The sequence below is a fragment of the Malaclemys terrapin genome, chromosome 6, assembly GCF_027887155.1.
Source record: "Malaclemys terrapin pileata isolate rMalTer1 chromosome 6, rMalTer1.hap1, whole genome shotgun sequence".
Classification (NCBI taxonomy): Eukaryota; Metazoa; Chordata; order Testudines; family Emydidae; genus Malaclemys; species Malaclemys terrapin.
Genome location: NC_071510.1, coordinates 8378565 through 8401533, shown reverse-complemented (window position 1 = coordinate 8401533; position 22969 = coordinate 8378565). Strand labels below are relative to the sequence as shown.

Sequence of the window (22969 nt, the reverse complement as noted above, 5' to 3'; positions counted from 1 at the left end):
ATTAACAGTATTTGCCCAGAACTGAACTTATTGGATCAGACTGAAGGGCAGCAAAGCTAGAGAAAACTAGCACAAGACAAAATTGACAGTGTATTTATACCAACACTACTGCATAGCCCTAGATGACATTCAGCCATTTTTAATAGTGATGTCAAAAACTAGTGAACATTCAAGAGCACCTGGAGGTGGAAGAGCTAAAAGTTAGTCATATATCATCAAGCACTATGTGCTCCAAATTATTAATAAATGCTTCTAAGTATTTCTGTACCAACTGGGCCACCTGCCCAATATGAAAGAACACCAGAAAATGCTGGCATTCAAATTCCTGCAAGACATCTTGCTCCACTGCATGTTTTTAAGATATTACAGCCTCAAAGACAACAGTTGATGGGAAGCAGACGATTACAGACTTGAATGGTTTTCAAAACACAGGTTCACATCAGTTCAACAGGTGACTTCTCCCTAACATCAATAAGCCAGATGGAGTTTCCATGCAGAGGTTTATTTTAATGTATTCCATGGGCTGTACTGTAGAGTCCAATTTTCAAAAAGATTCTAATTTTTCAGCCTTGAGTAACCACTACACTGTCCATTTTTTCAGTTAACTAAAATAAAGATCACCTAGTTTAAGGAGTCATTTGGGAACATAATATTGAAGTCCATTAAAGCAGAAATTTAATAATCAAGCATGTTAGTGAAGAAATAATATTGAGTAAAGTTACCTGTTTACAATACAAGTCTATTTCACATTTAGTGGACACAGTTTGGGCAGGTCTACACTACAACGGGGATCAATGCTCTGAGATCAATCCACCGGCGGTCGATTTAGCGGGTCTAGTAAAGATCCGCCAAATCTACTGCAGAGCACTCTCCAGTCGACCCCTGCACTCTACCCCCAACAAGAAGAGTAAGGTAAGTCAACAGGAGATTTTTCTCCCGTCAACCCCCCCGCGATGTAGACCCCACGTAATTCGACCTAAGGTATGTCAACTCCAGCTATGTGAATAACATAGCTGGAGTTGCATAGCATAGGTCAACTTACCGCGGTAGTGTAGACATAGCCTTAGTCGAATGAGTCTATGAGAATGCAGGATTAAGTTGATCAGAACTAATGATTACAGTACTGTACCTTGAGGTTCTGGTTCAGAGTTTATCTAGTAGTAAAAAACCTTCATACAATGGTGTTTAGTTTTATCTAGATAGGCATTTATACTATGCTAGCATTCATATCGAATCTCAATCAGCTTGAAGACAACACAAAATTTAACAGGTATTCATCCTTGACTCACACGATCAGATTTGGCTAGATCAGTCCATATGAATAAAAAATATGACAGATTTTTGGTCCGATAAGGGCTTTGAAAAATGCAATCTTTATACCAGCACCCAAATTTAAATCAATTAACTTTTCTACTGTACCTTCTGTAGAGCACGCTTTAAAAAGATTGAAACAACAAGGAGTCTGGTGGCACCTTAAAGACTAACAGATTTATTTGGGCATAAGCTTTCGTGAGTAAAAACCTCACTTCTTCTGATACTTAAAAAGATCGGTGTCCCTCATCCTATGGGGGTAAATGATCACTGACTTCTTCCAGTTCCACACAGAATGTATTCCCTTACATACACTTTTAATTAATAGGTTTTAGTGGGCAACTAAAGAAATTTAAACAAGGCCTTTCTATTAAGTGTACAAGTCATCCATTCCTAGAAAGGAAACTTCTCACCTATGTCTTATGAATTACAAACAAACCTTTACAAGGCACATCACTGGTTAAAACAGCTTTTTATTTAAATCAGTCACTGAGGGATCTTATCATATGGAACATACACAACACTTAGCACGAAGAAAGGTTGTACTTAAGTCCTCAAAGTACATGGAACTGCCATTAATAATCTGAACTTTAGATTGTATTATAGTGTAGAACGAACATTGGAAGTGACACATCTGATTTACAAGTTGTAGTATACATTGCACCTTGAGGTATACATGCCTATAAATTTGAAGAGTTTTTCTTATAAGGATATTTGTTTTTCTAAGAAAAACAAGTAGGACAGTTTGGCAGTAATAAAGCTAGATAACATCAAAGTTAAAAGTTTTTAAAGGAAAATTCCAGAGCACAATGTGATAATTAAGCAGAATCTATAAAGATTGGATTTGATATATTGGTAACCAGAAACTTGAGTGCAGAAAAACAGTTACACTAACCCTGGATTAAAGTTATGTTAAATTAGAAGTATTTAATTTTTCCAAAGTGAGTTCCACTTGCACTAGTAAAAGGGCATTCAAATAGTAATACAGTGTAAGTACCAAGACCTTTAACCATGATAGTATCAAGTTCATGAAACACTACATTTCTTCACAGGCCAGTCTGAGGTGACACTAATCACTTGTGGACTAAAAGTCACTGCAGTGTGACTATTAAATTTGCACCTTGCTGAGAAGACACAACATTACAGTTAAAAACCACCAAACTAAACGGTGTAACGTCAGGCCATGAGAAAATATTGGCAAAAACAGATCCATTATTTTACCAATTGGTACCACTTCAGGTGATCCTTTTCACAAGCCGGAAAACCTATGAGCTATTCCAGATTCCTACACACACATACACCCACCTCATTCCCACACAAACACACACACCCCACTAAGAGCCATCACCCAGTTTAACCCCACTTCTCTCGATGACCCCAGGGACAGACATTTTTCAAATGATGGGTTTTTCTTAGCAATGTAAAGCAACCCCTGATGGGGGGGGGGGCTCAGGAGAAGACTCCGCCAGCCCCCACCCCACATCCCCCTCACCCTACCCAGACACACCTGAGACCCTGCACAACAGGGGAGTCTCTGCCAAGCTGGTGGGCCAGAGGGAGCTCAGCCGGCTGGGGCCGGGCCCTCCCAGGACAGGCCGAGGGGCTCCCCACATGCCAGGCGGCTCTGCACGCTGGGAGAAGGGGGGCTGCAGCGAGGAGCGCCCTGGCCATACAAAGCCGGGGGAGGAGGGACGGACAGACGGACACACGGGGATGGGGGTGGGGGTGGGGGGGACAGAAGCACAGACAGACACCCCCGCACCACAGCCGGCGGGACGGACGGACGGGCGGGCTGGGGCGGGCTGGGGGGGACGGACGGACGGACAGGGGCGGGCTGGGGGGGACGGACGAATGGACGCACACACGGGGGAGGGGAGCGGACAGACAGACAGACACAGCCGGGGGGGGGGGGGGTACAGACGTCCTTGACAAACCCAGCGGCCGCTGCCGACACAGAAAGTTGAGGCGCCCCCTCCCCGGGCTGTGGGGGGCGGAGGGGCCGGCCCTGCTCCCTCCCCGCGCCCCCTCCCCGGGGAAAGCCTGCGGGGGCGGGGGGCGGCGACCCCCGGGGGAGTGGGCGCCGGACCCCCCCTGCCCCGCGCCGGGGGTCTCGGGGCTGCTCCCCGGCAGCCTGCCACGGCCCGGGCCGCCGGAGCGGGGTCAGCGCCGCGGGGGGAAAGGGGCCCGGGCGCCGGGCACTGACCTGGCGGCGCGGGGGCCGGGCGGCGGGGCGCCGTGTCCGCCCGCGGGGGGGCTCCGCTCCCTCCGACTCTCCCCCAAAAGAAGGAAAAAATTCCGGCCGGAGTTTAAAACAAAGAGGCGGAAATAGCCGAGCGGCGCCGAGCGCGGCCGAGCGGGGGCGCCGCGCACCAGGAGCATGCGCACTGCCCGCGCCCGCCTCCCCCCCTCCCTTCCCACGCGCTGAGGGGAGGGGGCTGCGCTCGTGCTGCCGCCCGCGGGGGGTCGGCTCCCAGCCCCGCGCGGGGGAGGGGAGGTGACGTGACGTGACGTGTGGGCGCTGGGCGCGTTAGAGCAGCCGCGTGCCCCCTCCCCCCGTGCGGGGAGCCCTAACCCCCCCCCCCGCAGGGAATCCCCATGGGAACCTGCCCCGTGCCTCCACCAGTGAGGGGCGGCTGGGAACGCCCCGCCCACCGACACGGGGTGCGGGCTCCAGCAGCACCTAGCAACACCCCCACCCCCAGACACCCCCATCCCCACTGCCAGCCACCCCCCAACCCTCCCCTAAACCCCTCCCCCCACACACACACCCCCATCCCCACTGCCAGCCACCCCCCAACCCTCCCCTAAACCCCTCCCCCCACACACACACACCCATCCCCACTGCCAGCCACCCCCCAACCCTCCCCTAAACCCCTCCCCCCACACACACACCCCCATCCCCACTGCCAGCCACCCCCCAACCCTCCCCTAAACCCCTCCCCCCACACACACACCCCCATCCCCACTGCCAGCCACCCCCCAACCCTCCCCTAAACCCCTCCCCCCACACACACACACCCATCCCCACTGCCAGCCACCCCCCAACCCTCCCCTAAACCCCTCCCCCCACACACACACCCCCATCCCCACTGCCAGCCACCCCCCAACCCTCCCCTAAACCCCTCCCCCCACACACACACCCCCATCCCCACTGCCAGCCACCCCCCAACCCTCCCCTAAATCCCTCCCCCACACACACACCCCCCCATCCCCACTGCCAGCCACCCCCCAACCCTCCCCTAAACCCCTTCCCCCCCACACACACCCCCATCCCCACTGCCAGCCACCCCCCAACCCTCCCCTAAATCCCTCCCCCCACACACACCCCCATCCCCACTGCCAGCCACCCCCCAACCCTCCCCTAAACCCCTCCCCCCACACACACACCCCCATCCCCACTGCCAGCCACCCCCCAACCCTCCCCTAAACCCCTCCCCCCACACACACACCCCCATCCCCACTGCCAGCCACCCCCCAACCCTCCCCTAAACCCCTCCCCCCACACACACACCCCCATCCCCACTGCCAGCCACCCCCCAACCCTCCCCTAAACCCCTCCCCCCACACACACACCCACATCCCCACTGCCAGCCACCCCCCAACCCTCCCCTAAACCCCTCCCCCCCCACACACACCCCCATCCCCACTGCCAGCCACCCCCCAACCCTCCCCTAAACCCCTCCCCCCACACACACACCCCCATCCCCACTGCCAGCCACCCCCCAACCCTCCCCTAAACCCCTTCCCCCCCACACACACCCCCATCCCCACTGCCAGCCACCCCCCAACCCTCCCCTAAACCCCTCCCCCCACACACACACCCATCCCCACTGCCAGCCACCCCCCAACCCTCCCCTAAACCCCTCCCCCCACACACACACCCCCATCCCCACTGCCAGCCACCCCCCAACCCTCCCCTAAACCCCTCCCCCCACACACACACCCCCATCCCCACTGCCAGCCACCCCCCAACCCTCCCCTAAACCCCTCCCCCCACACACACACCCCCATCCCCACTGCCAGCCACCCCCCAACCCTCCCCTAAACCCCTTCCCCCCCACACACACCCCCATCCCCACTGCCAGCCACCCCCCAACCCTCCCCTAAACCCCTTCCCCCCCACACACACCCCCATCCCCACTGCCAGCCACCCCCCAACCCTCCCCTAAACCCCTTCCCCCCCACACACACCCCCATCCCCACTGCCAGCCACCCCCCAACCCTCCCCTAAACCCCTCCCCCCCCACACACACCCCCATCCCCACTGCCAGCCACCCCCCAACCCTCCCCTAAACCCCTCCCCCCCCACACACACCCCCATCCCCACTGCCAGCCACCCCCCAACCCTCCCCTAAACCCCTTCCCCCCCACACACACCCCCATCCCCACTGCCAGCCACCCCCCAACCCTCCCCTAAACCCCTTCCCCCCCACACACACCCCCATCCCCACTGCCAGCCACCCCCCAACCCTCCCCTAAACCCCTTCCCCCCCACACACACCCCCATCCCCACTGCCAGCCACCCCCCAACCCTCCCCTAAACCCCTCCCCCCACACACACACCCCCATCCCCACTGCCAGCCACCCCCAACCCTCCCCTAAACCCCTCCCCCCACACACACACCCCCATCCCCACTGCCAGCCACCCCCCAACCCTCCCCTAAACCCCTTCCCCCCCACACACACCCACATCCCCACTGCCAGCCACCCCCCAACCCTCCCCTAAACCCCTCCCCCCACACACACACCCCCATCCCCACTGCCAGCCACCCCCCAACCCTCCCCTAAACCCCTCCCCCCACACACACACACCCCCATCCCCACTGCCAGACACCCCCCAACCCTCCCCTAAACCCCTTCCCCCCCACACACACCCCCATCCCCACTGCCAGACACCCCCCAACCCTCCCCTAAACCCCTCCCCCCACACACACACACCCCCATCCCCACTGCCAGACACCCCCCAACCTTCCCCTAAACCCCTTCCCCCACACACACACCTCCATCCCCACTGCCAGCCACCCCCCAACCCTCCCCTAAACCCCTTCCCCCCCACACACACACCCATCCCCACTGCCAGCCACCCCCCCAACCCTCCCCTAAACCCCTTCCCCCCCACACACACACCCATCCCCACTGCCAGCCACCCCCCAACCCTCCCCTAAACCCCTTCCCCCCCACACACACCCCCATCCCCACTGCCAGCCACCCCCCAACCCTCCCCTAAACCCCTTCCCCCACACACACACCCACATCCCCACTGCCAGCCACCCCCCAACCCTCCCCTAAACCCCTCCCCCCACACACACACCCCCATCCCCACTGCCAGCCACCCCCCAACCCTCCCCTAAACCCCTTCCCCCCCACACACACCCCCATCCCCACTGCCAGCCACCCCCCAACCCTCCCCCCCCACACACACACCCATCCCCACTGCCAGCCACCCCCCAACCCTCCCCTAAACCCCTCCCCCCACACACACACCCCCATCCCCACTGCCAGCCACCCCCCAACCCTCCCCTAAACCCCTTCCCCCCCACACACACACCCATCCCCACTGCCAGCCACCCCCCAACCCTCCCCCCCCACACACACACCCATCCCCACTGCCAGCCACCCCCCAACCCTCCACTTAATTCCTCCCCCCCCCACACACCCACATCCCCACTGCCAGCCACCCCCCAACCCTCCCCTAAACCCCTTCCCCCCCACACACACACACCCATCCCCACTGCCAGACACCCCCCAACCCTCCCCTAAACCCCTTCCCCCCACACACACACACCCATCCCCACTGCCAGACACCCCCCAACCCTCCCCTAAACCCCTTCCCCCCCACACACACACACCCATCCCCACTGCCAGACACCCCCCAACCCTCCCCTAAACCCCTTCCCCCCCACACACACACACCCATCCCCACTGCCAGACACCCCCCAAGCCTCCCCTAAACCCCTTCCCCCCCACACACACACACCCATCCCCACTGCCAGACACCCCCCAAGCCTCCCCTAAACCCCTTCCCCCCCCACACACACACACATCCCCACTGCCAGCCACCCCCCAACCCTCCCCTAAACCCCTCCCCCCACACACACACCCCCATCCCCACTGCCAGACACCCCCCAACCCTCCCCTAAACCCCTTCCCCCACACACACACACCCATCCCCACTGCCAGACACCCCCCAACCCTCCCCCCACACACACACACCCATCCCCACTGCCAGCCACCCCCCAACCCTCCACTTAATTCCTCCCCCCACACACACCCACATCTCACAGGGCTGGACACCCCCATCCCCACTGCCACCCACCCCCCAACCCTCCATTAAATCCCTTCCCCCCACACCCCCACCCCCAGACACTCCCACCCCTCCACTAAACAAACCCCTTCTTCCTCCCCCCCCCCCCCCCCCACACACACACACCATCTCACAGGGCTGGACACCCCCCAACCCTCCACTAAATCCCTCCCCCCACACACACCCACATCTCACAGGGCTGGACACCGCCATCCCCACTGCCAGACACCCCCCAACCCTCCACTTAATTCCTCCCCCCCCCCCCACACACACACACACATCTCACAGGGCTGGACACCCCCCAACCCTCCACTAAATCCCTTCCTCTCCCCCCCATACCCACCCACATGTCACAGGGCTGGACACCCCCATCCCCACTGCCAGACACCCCACAACCCTCCACTAAATCCCTTCCCCCACACACACACACCTCACAGGGCTGGACACCCCTATCCCTCTACTAAACCCCTTTCCCCCCCTCACACACACACACCCTCATCACACAGGGCTGGACACCCCCCCAACCCTCCACTAAATCCCTCCCCCCCACACACACCCTCATCTCACAGGGCTGGACACCCCTATCCCTCCACTAAATCCCACACACACACACTCATCGCACAGGGCTGGACACCCCCCAACCCTCCACTAAACCCTTTCCCCACACACACCCTCTCTCAGGGCTGGACACCCCCAACCCTCCACTAAACCTCTCCCCCACACACACAGGGTTGGACACCCCCATCTCCACTGCCAGACACCCCCCAACCCTCCACTTAATTCCCCCCCACACACACACACACACATCATCTCACAGGGCTGGACACCCCCATTCCCACTGCCAGACACCCCCCAACCCTCCACTAAACCCCTTCTCCTCCCCCCCCCCACACACACATCTCATGGGCTGGACACCCCTATCCCTCTACTAAACCCCTTTCCCCCCCCACACACACACCCTTATCTCACCGGGCTGGACACCCCCATCCCTCCACTAAATCCCTTCCCCCCCGCCCCCACACACACACACCCTCATCGCACAGGGCTGGACACCCCCCACCCTCCACTAAACCCTTTCCCCACACACACCCCCAACCCTCCACTAAACCTCTCCCACACACACACAGGGCTGGACACCCCCATCCCCACTGCCAGACCCCCCAACTCTCCACTAAAGGCTCTAGAACAACCGCTCCCCCACACACACACACCCCCCACCAGGCCAGACTCCCCCCAGCCCCACACACACATACAGAGCCAGATACCCCCAAACTCTCCACGAAAGGCTCTAGGACAACCCTTCCCCCCCCCACGCACACCCTCATCACACAGGGCTACACACCCCCATTCCCACTGCCAGACAACCCCCCCAAACTTCCACTAAAGGCTCTAGGACAACTGCTCACCCCCCCACACACACACACACACCCTCACTCAGGGCTGCACACCCACATCCCACCAGGCCAGACTCCCCTCAGCCCCATACACACACAGAGCCAGATACCCCCGAACTCTCCAGTAAAGGCTCCAAGACAATCTACCAACACCCTCAATGCAATACAAAAAGCTCCCGGACAACCCACTAACACATACACCCCTCCCACACACAGGAAGGACACCCCCCATATTAGACAGCCAGACACCCCCAACCCTCCACCCTAGCACTAAAGACTCCTTGACAACCCACCAACACACCCCAACAATCTCCTCAGAGACAGGGCTAAACACCCCGAAGTGCCAGCTCACCATAACACCCAGGCATGCGCAAACACCACCACAAGCAAAAGGCTCCAGAAATATCTGCTGGTGCCCACTCCAAAACACACAGCACCAATCCCCCACACGCTGCTACAGGCACCAGAAAAACATCTACTGAAACCTCCACACATCAGTGCCAAAAAACCCAAGCCTTCAAAATCATGAGTCACCCCCAAAATCATGATTCGCTTAAAAATCCTGACCATTTAAAGACAATTAATTTTTGGGAGTTTTTTACTTGCCTTCCAGTTTGAGTCTCAGGTTACACATCTTTTTAAGCTTTTTTTCTACAACTTTGAGGGCTAGAAACGTAACTTTTTAAAGAAGAAAAGAAAAAGAAGAAAACTGACATTCAATCAATACCTCCCTGAGCTGAGGTTTAAGAAATACACCAGTTACCATGAGACTCACAAGAGCTGGCAACACTGAATTATATGCAAATTACCCAATGAGCTAATTTGCAGATAGACCATACACTGCAGTTTATGAAAGTAAGTGGATTTAGTGCTGGTGAAAAGCATTGGTTTGGTTTGACAAGTGTACATGAAGTCCTCTGCATTTAGTGGACAAGCTTCCCGCATTGCCATTACAGCAATGCTGATCTGGGGGAGGAGCTTCCTCTAGGAGTAAAAGGGGGTAGTTCAGACTCCATGGTCCATGCAGTTATTACATTCTATCAAGTCTTTCAGAGCTCTGTGTAGCTTGAAAGCTTGTCTCCTCCTCATCCACCTTGTCTCTCTATCAAGTCTGTCAATTCATGCAAGCATGGTGGTGAGTTTGTGATGTGGGATCTGTAACTGAGGCCCAAACTTATCCCAAATAGGGGATGCTAATCATCATCCTTTAGATGGAAAATTATAAACTCTGCTGAGCTGGACTGGGGTCAAACAGGTGACCTATAGATGAAAGGCTCTGTAGCTCGTTAGTAGAGCCCTGAGGCATCCAGTCCCTCAGTAAAGTGCTAATAATACACCTTCAAAAATTAGGCTTGTTTTCTTGAAATATAAATGTATTAAATGCAGTTCTAATACAATATTAACACAACAGCCAAATTCTCTTCTCAATAGATTGTTTCTGCAATATACACCTCTACCCCGATATAATGCGACCCGATATAACACGAATTCGGATAGAACGCGGTAAAGCAGTGCTCCAGGGGGGCGGGGCTGCGCACTCCGGTGGATCAAAGCAAGTTCGATATAACGCGGTTTCACCTATAACGCGGTAAGATTTTTTGGCTCCCAAGGACAGCGTTATATTGGGGTAGAGGTGTAATACCATTTCCCATTAGAACTATTCCATGACCACATTTTCATTGAGGGGCACAAACATATACAAAAACCACATAAAGGAACATTAAGATTGCAAGACAAGTACTCCAAAATTAAGACTTTCCGAATTAAAATTACCAGTGCAAACCTGCATCTCCCCCTTGTGCATATGTTCCATGGTACTCTTTAGTTACATGCTCACACACTATTTCCCCACATAGTTGTTCAGCAGTATTTTAACCCAGGACTTTCAGAGACAAAGCATAGGTGGCTTCCACTTCAACTAGAAGAGCAATTGGTAGCACAGGTAGGCTGTCCTGTGTGGTACAGTCCCTAGAGTGGACATAGCACTTTGCCCATGGGTTACCCAATATTCCACTATTGTCTTAAACATTTATGTATCTACTCCTGAGGTCTGTTCCTGGTTCTAAGAGCAAAGTGTTATCTAGTGGCTAGATCAGTGGGTACGTACAGTAAGCCAAACCTATAGATTTGGCACATTTAGCTTCAAAGGCAGTATGGCCAAGTGGAGGAGACTTGTCTGGAAGAGACCTGGGTCCTATTCCCAGTTTTGCCTCAAATGACCGTATGCAGTTCTTCTGTAACCTTATTTAAAACATGAAAACTGATGGTTGCCTGCCTCCTGGGGTTGGGATATGAGACACTGACCTGTAAAAAGGGTAGTGAACTGCACAGAAATATTAATAGCACTTAACAGAAGTGAAACTAGAACCCATAGTCTCCTGGCTTTTTCCAACCCAGTGTGTCTTCTCTTAAGCCAAATACCTTTTTGGTGGGGAAAGGTCTCTGGGCAACCATGGCAAAGCTAACAAATGTGCAAGTGTCACAAGAGGAGATGCAACACCAACACACCCCAGTCGGCGGTGGGCGGGATCGAACTTGTGATCTCTGGAGCTTAGTGCATGAGCCTCTGCATGACCTAAAAGCCATATGGGTATTAGTTAAGGCTGTAGAGCAGACTCATTAATCTCTCTCTCTCTTTAAGTGGTCTCGGTGCCACTAGATGGGACAGAGAACCACACTCAGGAGGTGTGTGAGTTAGAGAGACACTTAACTAATCAAGCAAAGGCTGCAAGACAAATCCATCAGCACCTCCCCAGTACGTATGTCAAAGGCTCCAGGACTTGGCTTGGCCTTAAGGTTCCAATACCTTCTATCAGTTCTTTTAAAAGTTTATATGATGTTTTGTATTACTGAAGGGCCTAAAGCTCCTATATCCCACCCTACAGTTGGGGAAAGATAAGGTCTGAACTCTGCAGCTTCTAGTTATAGATATTTCTCCATCTCTAGTTACAAATATTTTGTAAGAGTCTGGACACCTTCCTTGGGATGTCTACATCAGAGTGAGATGACAAGACCACGTCTGCTCAAGGAATTAATTTACTTTAAAAATACCCTTGAGAGCAAACGTGTGAAGTGACTGTCCTGACCCTTCACTGAGAGCTGAGGCCATAGTTTCTTCTCACGGTAACCTCTTTGCCCTAACATTAGTTCTGCTGCTGCTGCTACCATTCAACAGTGATTTAACCTGTAAATAACATTTCTGACAGGCAAGGTCAGCCTGTAACTAAATACAGTTCTACTTACATTGTGATTGAACAGGTCCAAGCAGTCATAGGAACTGTAGCATTTGGAACGAATGCTGACCTGGAACTTCCTCTCAGCATTTCAATCATCAACAGTATTGTACCAATGGAAAAGCAACAAGAAGAGAGAACGAGATCTGGATGGAACAACAAGAATTATCAGTTAAAGAATTTCTCCTTGATATGTTTAACAAACTTTAATCCTCAACGCCTCTGCAAAACCAAAGTGTTATAATTATAAATTAAGCTGAGGTTAAGAAACTTGCAGAAGATTACAAGGGGAATCAGTGTCAGTGCTCAGTACTGGAAACACTCCAAGTTGAATAAGATTAAGGAGCAAAAATCCTAGCTAAAAGTGAAGGGGGAAAGACATCAAATTATACACAATTTCTGAGATAGCGGCTAAAGTACAGGATAGTCCAAGAATGATTTTTGGAGATATCATTTACAAGCAACCAAAGCTTGAAGTGGACAAAGTCAAACTTGCAGGGATCTAAACTGCAGTCCCACAAAAGTAACAAGAAGTGATTACTTCTCAAGTACAGACACCAAAATGGCTCAGCAAAAGCTCTATTTGTACAAGCATAAGTCTCTAGAGTGGCTAATGAAAGAATGCACGGAAGACAAAACCACAGCTTTACTGATCTGCTCTAAGGGAGCATTACCTCTCAGCTCATGAGATGAAAACTACTACGCTAGAAGAGTAAGTCTTAACATTTGACCTTTGACATCTAGACTATGACAGCATTCAGTATTGCCAACTCTTGCAATTTCATCATGAGTCTCACGATATTTTGTGTTGTACTTCCTTAAAGCCCCAGTTCCTGGAGATAAACCCTTAGGCAAGAGTCTCAGCTTCAAGTTAAAAAATTGGTGCAACTTTGAGAGCTAGAGAAAAAGCTTGAAAACATGACTTGAGGGCACTCAGAGTTTCAAAAATGGATGTTAAATACCTCCAAATTATGTAAGATTTACTCAGTTTTAAGCCGATCTCATAATGTTTTGGGCTGGACTCATGGATTTTCAAACATTTGCGCTGGCAATATTAGCATCTCAGCCTCACTGAAGTTTAAGGGAAATTGAAACGGAGCACAATTTCCTCATCGGAACTGGAGAAGCACGTATGAATGGAGGAAGGGATAACACATAGGGCAACCTTATCTTTGGAAACACCAATAATGAAGGTTTAATGAGCCAGAGATAATAGTTTATACACTGGGCACACCAATATAATGGCTTTTAGAAGAACCTACTTAAGAGTTAAATATTTCAGAGAAACAAAGCAATGTTCATAAGTATTGATACAGAGACCATGTAGCACAGGAATCTGTCTCCATGGAAGTCTTTAATTCTCACAATAGCTCTAAAGGAACATTTGAACAGGACATTGACCTATGAGACCCCCTTGAATGCTTCCTGATAGCCAAGCTTGCATCAAAACTCTGATGAAAGAAACCCAAAGTCTTGTTGATGGGGTCCTTGAGCTTAATCATAGAACCATAGGGTTAGAAGGGACTGCAAGGGTCATCTAGTCTAACCCCCTGCCAAGATGCAGGATTTGTTGTATCTAAATGGATGTGTCACACCAGAATGACAACTTGTTCAAAATTCTGTAAAACAGGAAACAAATGGTCTCAGGAACCTTTAAAGTAATAGATTCTGAGGCCAGCAGGCACCACTGTGATCATCTAGTCTGACCTCCTGGATAGCACAGACCATAGAACTTCCCCAAAATACTCCCTAGGACATGTCTTTTAGAAAAACATCCAATCTTGATAAATTGTCAGTGATGGAGAATCCACCACCACCCGTGGTAAATTGTTTGTTTAATTAATGACCCTCACTGTTAAAAACCTATGCCCTATTTCCAGTCTGAATTTGTCTAGCTTCAACTTCCAGCCATTAGATGGTGTTATACCTTTCTCTGCCAGACTGAAGAGCCCATTATCAAATATTTGTTCCCCATATTGGTACTTATATAGTTTGTAATCAAGTCGCCCCTTAACCTTCTCTTTGTGAAGCTCCTTGAGTCTGTCCCTATAAGGCAGGTTTTCTAACCCTTTAATCATTCTCAAGACTCTTCCCTGAACCCTGTCCCATTTATCAACATCCTTCTTGGGAGAATTAGGCTCTCAAGTACATCTTTAAGGTGACATGGCATCCTAGAGGTTGGCTATTTGGGCAGAAGGAGAGGATTCAGTTCCAGCTCCCAACAAGTTCCCCAATGCACAGGCTTGGCTATCAGGAGGGCAGAATTTGTGCCCAACAATGAAGCACGATACCCTTTTCATGACTCCTGTGCTGCTACTCTGGTTCCTCGTCAGTTAAAGATCTGGCCAACAGTCTGGCATGACAGCAACAGCAAGGCTAAAGTGCAGTGCCTCACCAACCAATCAATCAATCAATGAAGATGAATTCACAGCGTTCTCCACCTTCTTGGCTATTTTAACATCCCATGCATTTGAAAGCCTGTCTAGATTGGCAAAATCTGCGCTAAGAAAGCAAAAGGTAGTTCTGGACAAGATGAAACCTCTTCCCCTCCACCGTGCAAGGCAGAGCAAGAGTGGGATGCTGACAAGAGGCTCCAGCACAGCTGGACCAGCCCCCCAAAATTATGCCATTCAACTGGTATGTGGTGCTGCTTCTCAGAGCAGTGAGAGTGTAGAAGTGAAGGAGCCAGTCCTTTTCACCTAAAGCCCAATCAATTTCTGTTTGTTCATTTTGGATTCTCTGTGTGTCTTCTCCATGCCTAGACACACAGTATACAGTTAGAACAAGCTTTACTACAATACCAACTTCATCCACTAAATCTTAAACTTCCTAGAGCACCCACAGGATCACCAGCACATCACAATGGCCATGCTGGGTCAGACCAATGGTCCTTTTAACCCAGTATCCTGTCTTCTGGCAGTGGCCAATGCCGGGTGCTTCAGAGAGAATGAACAGAACAGGGCAATTATCAAGTGATCCGTCCCCCGTCATCCACTCTCAGCTTTTGGCAGTCAGCGGCTAGGGACACCCAGACCATGGAGTTGCAGCCCTAGCCATTAATGGACATATGCAAATTATTTTTTGAATCCAGTTATACTTTTGGTCTTCAGAACTTCCCCTGGCAACATGTTCCACCAATTGACTGTGTGTTGTGTGAAGAAGTACTTCCTTTTGTTCGTTTTAAACTTGCTGCCTATTAATTTCATTGGGTGACCCCTGGTTCTTGTGTTGTGTGAAGGAGTAAATAACCTTTCCTTATTCATTTTCTCCACGCCATTCGTGATTTTATAGACCTCTATCATATTCCCCCCTTGGTCATCTCTTTTCCAAGCTGAAAAGTCCCAGTGTTTTTAATCTCTCCTCATGTGGAAGATCTTCTATATCTTTAATAATTTTTGTTGTCCTTCTCTTTTCCAATTCTAATGTATCTTTTTTGAGATGGAGCAACCAGAACTGCATGCAATTTTCAAGGTGACGCTGTACAATAGATTTATATAGTGGCATTATGATATTTACTGCCTAATTAGCTATCCCTTTGCTAATGGTTCCTAACATTGTTCACTTTTTTGACTGCTGCTGCACATTGAGCAGATGTTCTCAGAGAATATCCGCAATAACTCCAAGATCTCTTTCTTGAGTGGTCACAGCTAATTTAGACTCCATCATTTGGATGTATAGTTGGGATTATGTTTTCCAATGTACATTACTTTGCATTTATCAACATTGATTTTCATGTGCCATTTTGTTGCCCAGTCACTCAATTTTGTGAGATCCTTTTGTAACTCTTCGCAGTCTGCTTTGGACTTTACAAAATTACTCAAAATAGTTTTGTCTGCAAATTTTGCCACCTCACTATTTACCCCTTTTTCCAGATCATTTATGAATATGCTAAACAGCACTCGTCCTAGTGGAACACCACTATTTACCTCTCTCCATTCTGAAAACTGACCATTTATTGCTACTCTTTGTTTCCTGACTCTTAACCAGTTACTGATCCATGAGAGGACCTTCCTTCTTATCCCATGACTGCTTACTTTGCTTAAGAGCCCTTGGTGAGGGACCTTGTCAAAGGCTTTTTGAAAATCCAAGTACACTATATCCACTGGATCATCCTTGTCTACCTGTTTGTTGACCCTCTCAAATAATTCTAATAGATTGGTGAGGCATGATTTCCCTTTACAAAAGCCACTCTTCTCCAACAAATTGTATTCATTTATGTGTCTGATAATTCTGTTTTTTATTATAGTTTGAACTAATTTGCCTAGTGCTGAAGTTAGGCTTACCAACCTGTAATTGGCAGGATCACCTCTGGAGCCTTTTTTTAAAAATTTGCCTCACATTAGCTATCCTCTAGTCATCTGGTACAGAACCTAATTTAAGTGATAGGTTACATACCACAGTTAGTAGTTCTGTAGTTTCATATTTCAGTTCCTTCAGAACTCTTGGGTGAATATCATCTGGCCTGATGACTTATTACTGTTTAATTTTTCAATGTTTTCCAAAGCCTCCACTTAATTAAGCCACACCTTAATCTGGGACAGTTCCTCAGATTGGTCACCTAAAAAGACTGGCTCAGGTGTGGGGATCTCCCTCACATTCTCTGCAGTGAAGATCAATGCAAAGAATTCATTTAGTTTCTCTGCAATGTCCTTATCGTCCTTGAGGGCTCTTTTAGCACCTCAATCATCCAATGGCTCAACTGATTGTTTGGCAGGCTTCCTGCTTCTGATGTACTTTAATAAGTTTTTGTTGTTAATTTGAGTCTTTTGCCAGTTGCTCTTCAAATTCTTTTTTGGACTCCCTAATTATACGTTCACACTTGACTTGCCAGAGTCTATGCTCCTTTTCATTTTCCTCAGTAGGATTTAATGTCCAACTTTTTAAAGGACGCCTTTTTGCTTCTAACTGCTTCTTCTACTTTGTTGTTTAGCCATGGTGGCACTTTTTTTGTCCTCGCCGTGTTTTTTAATTTGGGGTATACATTTAATTTGAGCCTCTACTATAGTGTTTTTAATACGTTCCCATGCAGCTTTCAGGCATTTCACTTTTGTGACTGTACCTTTTAATTTTCATTGAACTAGCTTCCTCATTTTTGTGTTGTTGCCCTTTCTGAGATTAAATGCTGCTGTGGTGGGCTTCTTTGGTATTCCCTCACCCCCCCAAGGATGTCAAATTTATGGCTGCTATTACCGAGCAGTTCAGTTATAGTCACCTCTTGGACCAAATCCTGTGCTCCACTTAGGACTAAATCAAGAACTACCTCTCCCTTGTGGGTTCCAGGGCTAGCTGCTCCAAGAAGCAGTCTCTTTGACTAACTGGATGTTTCTATCTTTCCCCTCATAGCCCCTGCTACACAGCTGACAAGGCCCGGTGTCTCAGACTCTAGCTGAACAACTTTAGCCACTGCTCTGATCTGCAGTGTTTTCTCTTTCTTGAAGGATAACAAACACAATACCCCAGGCAATTTAAACTGAAAAGACTGGTATTTAGCTGTACCTTCAGTCCTAACAACCTGCTGAGCTCTTCATTCCCCACTTTCATTTTCCTCAGATATACCTACATTCCCCATCAAAAAACCTTCTGTTTTCTCTCTATTGCCAAATTCAAATAAACCATTGGTTTCTTTACACTTTGTAACAAAATCCATTAAGCTACATTTAATGGGATGAACCTATTTACAGATCATTGGAAAAAATGCAATATGAACGCTATTTTAGCAAGTATCTGACAACATGTGAAATAATCATATTCCTGGAAATATCCCCACTAGTGAGAGATCAAAATTACTGGGTTGGCTTATTAGCCACTGTTAGCTGGTATAATGGATCGGTGAATTCAGCAAAGAGCCATCCAGGGCTCAGGAGTTTATGATTCACTGGGGTAGTAAAAACTCCTGAATCCTGTATAAACTAGAATCTATGCTAGTGGTAGAATCCCTGCTGGGAAATGACACTTAATTAACTTCTGTAAATATATCCTGGGTGTGGAACACTTCTTTCTCAGAGACTTTAGTCCCCCTACTTAGAAAACAGCCATCCTTAGCTTCCCATATTAGTCATCTGAACCTATTGACCCTTCTACCCACTAGTCCTGCTTTCTTATTTGCCCTAGATATTGTGTTAGACCTAAGAAGGGAGATAACTTCCTGCTTGGTGTAATTCAGCTAGAGAATCTGCACTGTCACAATCACTAATGATTCATCAACTGATGTATCAGACTATGCATATATTTAACAGGGGGAAGGATTTTTAACTGCAAGGTCATGGTACACCTCAATGTGTGGAAAACATTCCAAGTCCCACCTTATTTCTAACCATCTTCATTGTCCTTTTCTAGAACTTTTGCATCTAAGTTATGTTTCTAAGATGACTCCCAAGGCTGGACATGCAACTCCAGATGAAGAGGTACCCTGGTCAAATATAGCATAACATTTCTGAGTTCTTTTTAATGCACCAAAGTATCCGATGTGACGGCACAAACTGATCTCGCCCACGGGGCTGACGTCTGTTCAGCTACCCGCCACTGTTGCTCCCGAATCCTCTTCCTAACAGTTCAGAGCTCGGCCTGAGAGTCTGAGGAGCCAAATTGACTACGTGGGTTGAACTCCACTGAAGCTAATGGATTTATACCCACTTATGCCAGCAATGTGTTTTGCCATTGTGTACTACCTTATACCTACAGAAATGTCGTCTGTCATGTTTATTTCACAACATGATCAGCCTGCAGCTAACCTCCTTCAGTCTTCCACATATTTTACTACCCAGAACAATGGATTTAGGACTCCACAGACTTCATCAGCTCCCTGTCCACTTCCTCCCTCAAGGGTTTCTATGGATCTGCAGCTCTGATCCCAGGACCAACCCCTGGAGAGTCCAGGCATCAACCTCTCCGCCCTGAGAAACAGCCATTTACTACTGGCCAGAAATGGCCTGGTGCAAAGCTCTATTGACTTCAACTGAGTTGCATTTGCGGATTCTAAGGCTAGATTTGGTCACATGACTCTCCTAGTAATAACCAGTTATTTCACAACCAAGCTTTGCCTGTTACCCTGTTTATTGCGTTCATTATTTATTTTCCTTAAGACTTTTTTGAGGCACTCTGCCAAAAGTTTTTCAAAACTCCAACTTAAGTATTCTCTGTATCTGGCTGTTTAGTTTTTTAAATGCATTCTAGAGAGGCACAATATTCCCTTGCAGACACTCGGCTGCATCCCCTGTGCTGACTGCAGTCTCCTGTTGTACACCGAGCGCTAACAACACTGCACATCCTGACTGATGCTTTAGACCCAAGCTCCTAACTCGTCTCCGTGCCATAGGCTGTGATGCTTTTTGCTCTCTGGAGGCATATTCCTATCAACCCTTGTCAGGGTACCATAGCCCTAATATGCAACTCACCCTTTAAAATGACTTATCCCACTCTAGATGGGGAACACCAAGGATACTAATTAGGTCCCAGCTTACAGAGAAAGCCGCTGGTAGAGTGCAGACAGACATGCAGTATAACAGGGTTCATTAGGGTCAGGTACACTGCAAGACACCATACCGCATTCATTAGTTAACTGTATTGCTTCAAGAGATACCACTTCCTTTAAGCTCCATTGTCTCAACATGTCCTGCACCTCAAAGGTCAGATCTGCTTTGATGCATGGATTTCAGGTTCAAAGGACAGTTCTCGCCAGTATCCCAAACCTCTATGCTTTCCTGGGTCAACATCTCTGCCAGGTGAAGACCAGTGATTGCACGTTAAAGGACTTCAAGCAGAGAAAGGTTCTGAGTTAACAGAGTCACATTCAGAGGCCTTAGGAGAGCTGAGGTGCTCTGCTCTCTCTGGACAGCTTGGGTTAATACCTTCAGGACAGGGAAAGACCCTAACAATCCCAAAGGACTGAATTCATTAACAGGATTTCAGGCCAGTCTAGGAGAAGACAAACAATCTTCAGGCGCTGAGAAGATCCTCAGCTTGGTCAAGAGCCAAGGCCATCAATTCGCAGGATGTTCAAAGTATCACCCTGCCAGGGAAATGTGGCCACAGAGCGCCACAATCAACCCACATAAACTTCTGCAGCCCAGAAATGTGCTGCTTCTGATGCAAGCAACTCAAGTAACCCAATTTTTACAGCTAAGTGTCAGTGGGAAACTAGGGAGAGAGGAGATGCCATGGGGAACGAAAGGGGAGCAGGGCAAATCTGTTAGCGGCCACAAAAATACCATCCAAACCAAAGCTGAAGTCCATGGGGCAGCAGGGGCTGGGACCAGGCTAAAAGGATGCAGCTCCAGATGCCCCTTACCTGAGTGTGGGCAGAGAGGAACACACAGAATGTTCAACAGGTGGGTGCTGTGGGCCTGGCAAAAAGACGCTGCGCAGCTAGTAGCTCAAAGGGGCAACAAAATCTGAGAGTTGGGGCAGTTCTTACTGGTCTCACGCTGTGACCCGAGACCCGGGAGCAGGAATCCAGCCAGCATGATGTTCTCAGAGAATCAGCCTGGGTATATCAAGAACTATATCAGTGTACATATCAAGTACTTTGAGACCACTGGATGAAAGACCCTAGGGGTTTGTGGCAGGATCTCACCTCTTTGCCATGGTTAATGCAGCCATTTCTTTGCTTGGTTTCTCTCTCCAGCAGAACTAGACCACCCCTTTCCATAGTACCTATCATCCAAATAAACCAGAAACCCGAATCAAAATGAACTTGGTTTTTACTCTTAAATTAGAGAGGTCCTCTCAACCTTAACTCCAATTTAAAGTCCTTTGTGGCTTGAATTAGGAACGGTGTGATTTAGAGTATCTATCCTCAGCTGGGAGACAATCTAAGGAACATTTTGTTACCCCGTAAGTCATTCTGGACCACGAAGATCACTTTAGGCAATGTAATGCCCTGGCTCCGAAGTTTTGTCAGGCCAAAATCACTTGTTTGAAGTTCCCTAAAGAGCCATTTAAAGAGACATTTTACTCACCCTCGACAGAGGTTTCTCTGGGTTTACCAATACCATCTGTGACCTTTTCCCTAGTGTGGGAGTGCTGGAACACCTCTTAGCTTGAGCAGATTAAGGTGGCCCTAGGCTCCCTACTTCGACCAACTCAATGGAGGGAAAGAGGCATTGTAATACCTGCTCTCTAGGGAGGAGGCAGTGGTCACACAGGTAGAGGTTCTTCCAATGCAGACAAGCCCCTTCATAGGTGTAAGCAGCTGTGTCACCACAGGGGAATGCCACCTCCATGACACTGTCTGGCCAGAGAGCTCCCAGCAGTAAAAGTCTCCTGGAGAGCCCTGCACAGTCTCTGCCCCTGCCTGCCAGTGTCATGGAGGGGGCGTTCTGCGCCTCCCTCCATGCTGGCTAGCTGCTCCCAGCTATCAGTGCCTCAGGAGGCAGCCATCCATCCAGCACCCCCAAGATGGGGCTGGGTGCAAAGAGGGAGTAAGGCATGGTTCCTAGTGGGAAGAAAGAAGAAGCAGATAGGGGCTGGTATAGGGAGGAGTAGAGGCACTGGCTGGGTACTGAGGGTTTATAGAGGGAAAGCAGGGGCCAGGAGGCAGAGGGGTGGTTTTTCGGGGTATAGGGGAGGGAGAGGCAGCTACTCCCTGGGGATGCTGGGGCAGAGGCAGGCAGGGGCAGTGGAGGTTTCATGGGGGCAGCTGGATGGGTGTGAGGGGAAGTTAGGAAGTGGTGGAAGCAGAATTGCTCAGGGTCATGGAGCAGAATGAGGAAGTGACTGGCTGCTACCGGCACAAGGAGCGAGTTGGAGACTGGGGTGCAAAGAAGGGGAAAAGATGGGCAAATGCAGGCAGGAGAGAAACAGAGCGGGAGAAAACAAGGGAGACTAATGGAGTGGGAAGGAAGGCTGGGGAGCGGGTACATAGTAAAGTGTGACCAAGCAGGGGCTGCTGTTGGAATTTGTTGGAGGGTGGAAGGTGGGCTGAAGAAGTTGGGGGCTTTGAGACCAAGGTGGAATGAATGGGTGGATTGTGGGGAGCGAGTGAGCATAATGAGAGGAGGGGTGGGTGATAAGAAGGTGAAGACAAGGAAGTGTGACAGACCCAGACTGGTTGGGTGCAGGAGTCTGGTCGACGGCAAATATACTGGCCATTGAATGGTTTTCTGTTCCCTGAGTGACCAGAGCAGGGGCTGCCCTAGAGCAATAAGGAACCTGCTAGAACCAAGTAAGACAGGTAAGCTAATTAAGACACATGGAGCCAATTAAGAACTTAGTAGAATCAATTATGGCAGGCAGGCTAATCAGGACACCTGGTTTAAAAAGGACCGCCCATCAGTTAGTGGAGGGCACGCAAGGAGTGAGAGGGTGTGTTGCTGGAGGACTGAGGAGTACAAGCATGATCAGGCTTCAGGAGGAAGGTCCTGTGGTGAGAATAAAGAAGGTGCTGGGGGGAGGCCCTGGGGAAGTAGCCCAGGGAGTTGTAGCTGTTGTGCAGCTGATACAGGGGACACTGTAGACAGCTGCTATCCACAAGGCCCTAGGCTGGAACCCGGTGTAGAGGGCAGGCCCAGGTTCTCCCCAACTTCTGATCAGACACAGGAGGAGTTGACCTGGTCTGTGAGACACACCAGAAGGGAAGATCTAATTTGGAAAGGGATCTGGACTGTCCCTGACCCACTAGGTGGAGTAACAGGGACTGTGGGGATTGTTCTCCCTTTTCCCCCATGCTGACCAGTGATGAGGTGAGCTGAGTGAATGGCAGGTTTGAGCCTCTAGCAGAAGCGGCCAAA

General features: G+C 50.0%; 1 protein-coding gene across 2 annotated transcripts in view; it reads right to left on the bottom strand.

Annotated features, from left to right (window-relative positions):
• The window catches only part of PCGF3 (polycomb group ring finger 3), an 83864-nt gene extending 80147 nt beyond the window's left edge, over positions 1–3717 (bottom strand). Inside the window, exon 1 of one of the 2 annotated variants that reach the window (XM_054031563.1) lies at positions 3515–3717. The gene's annotated coding sequence lies outside the window, so the exon portion shown is untranslated. The remainder of the gene's footprint in view (positions 1–3514) is intronic. The other variant, XM_054031562.1, reaches the window with a different exon arrangement.
• Positions 3718–22969: the final 19252 nt, after the last annotated feature.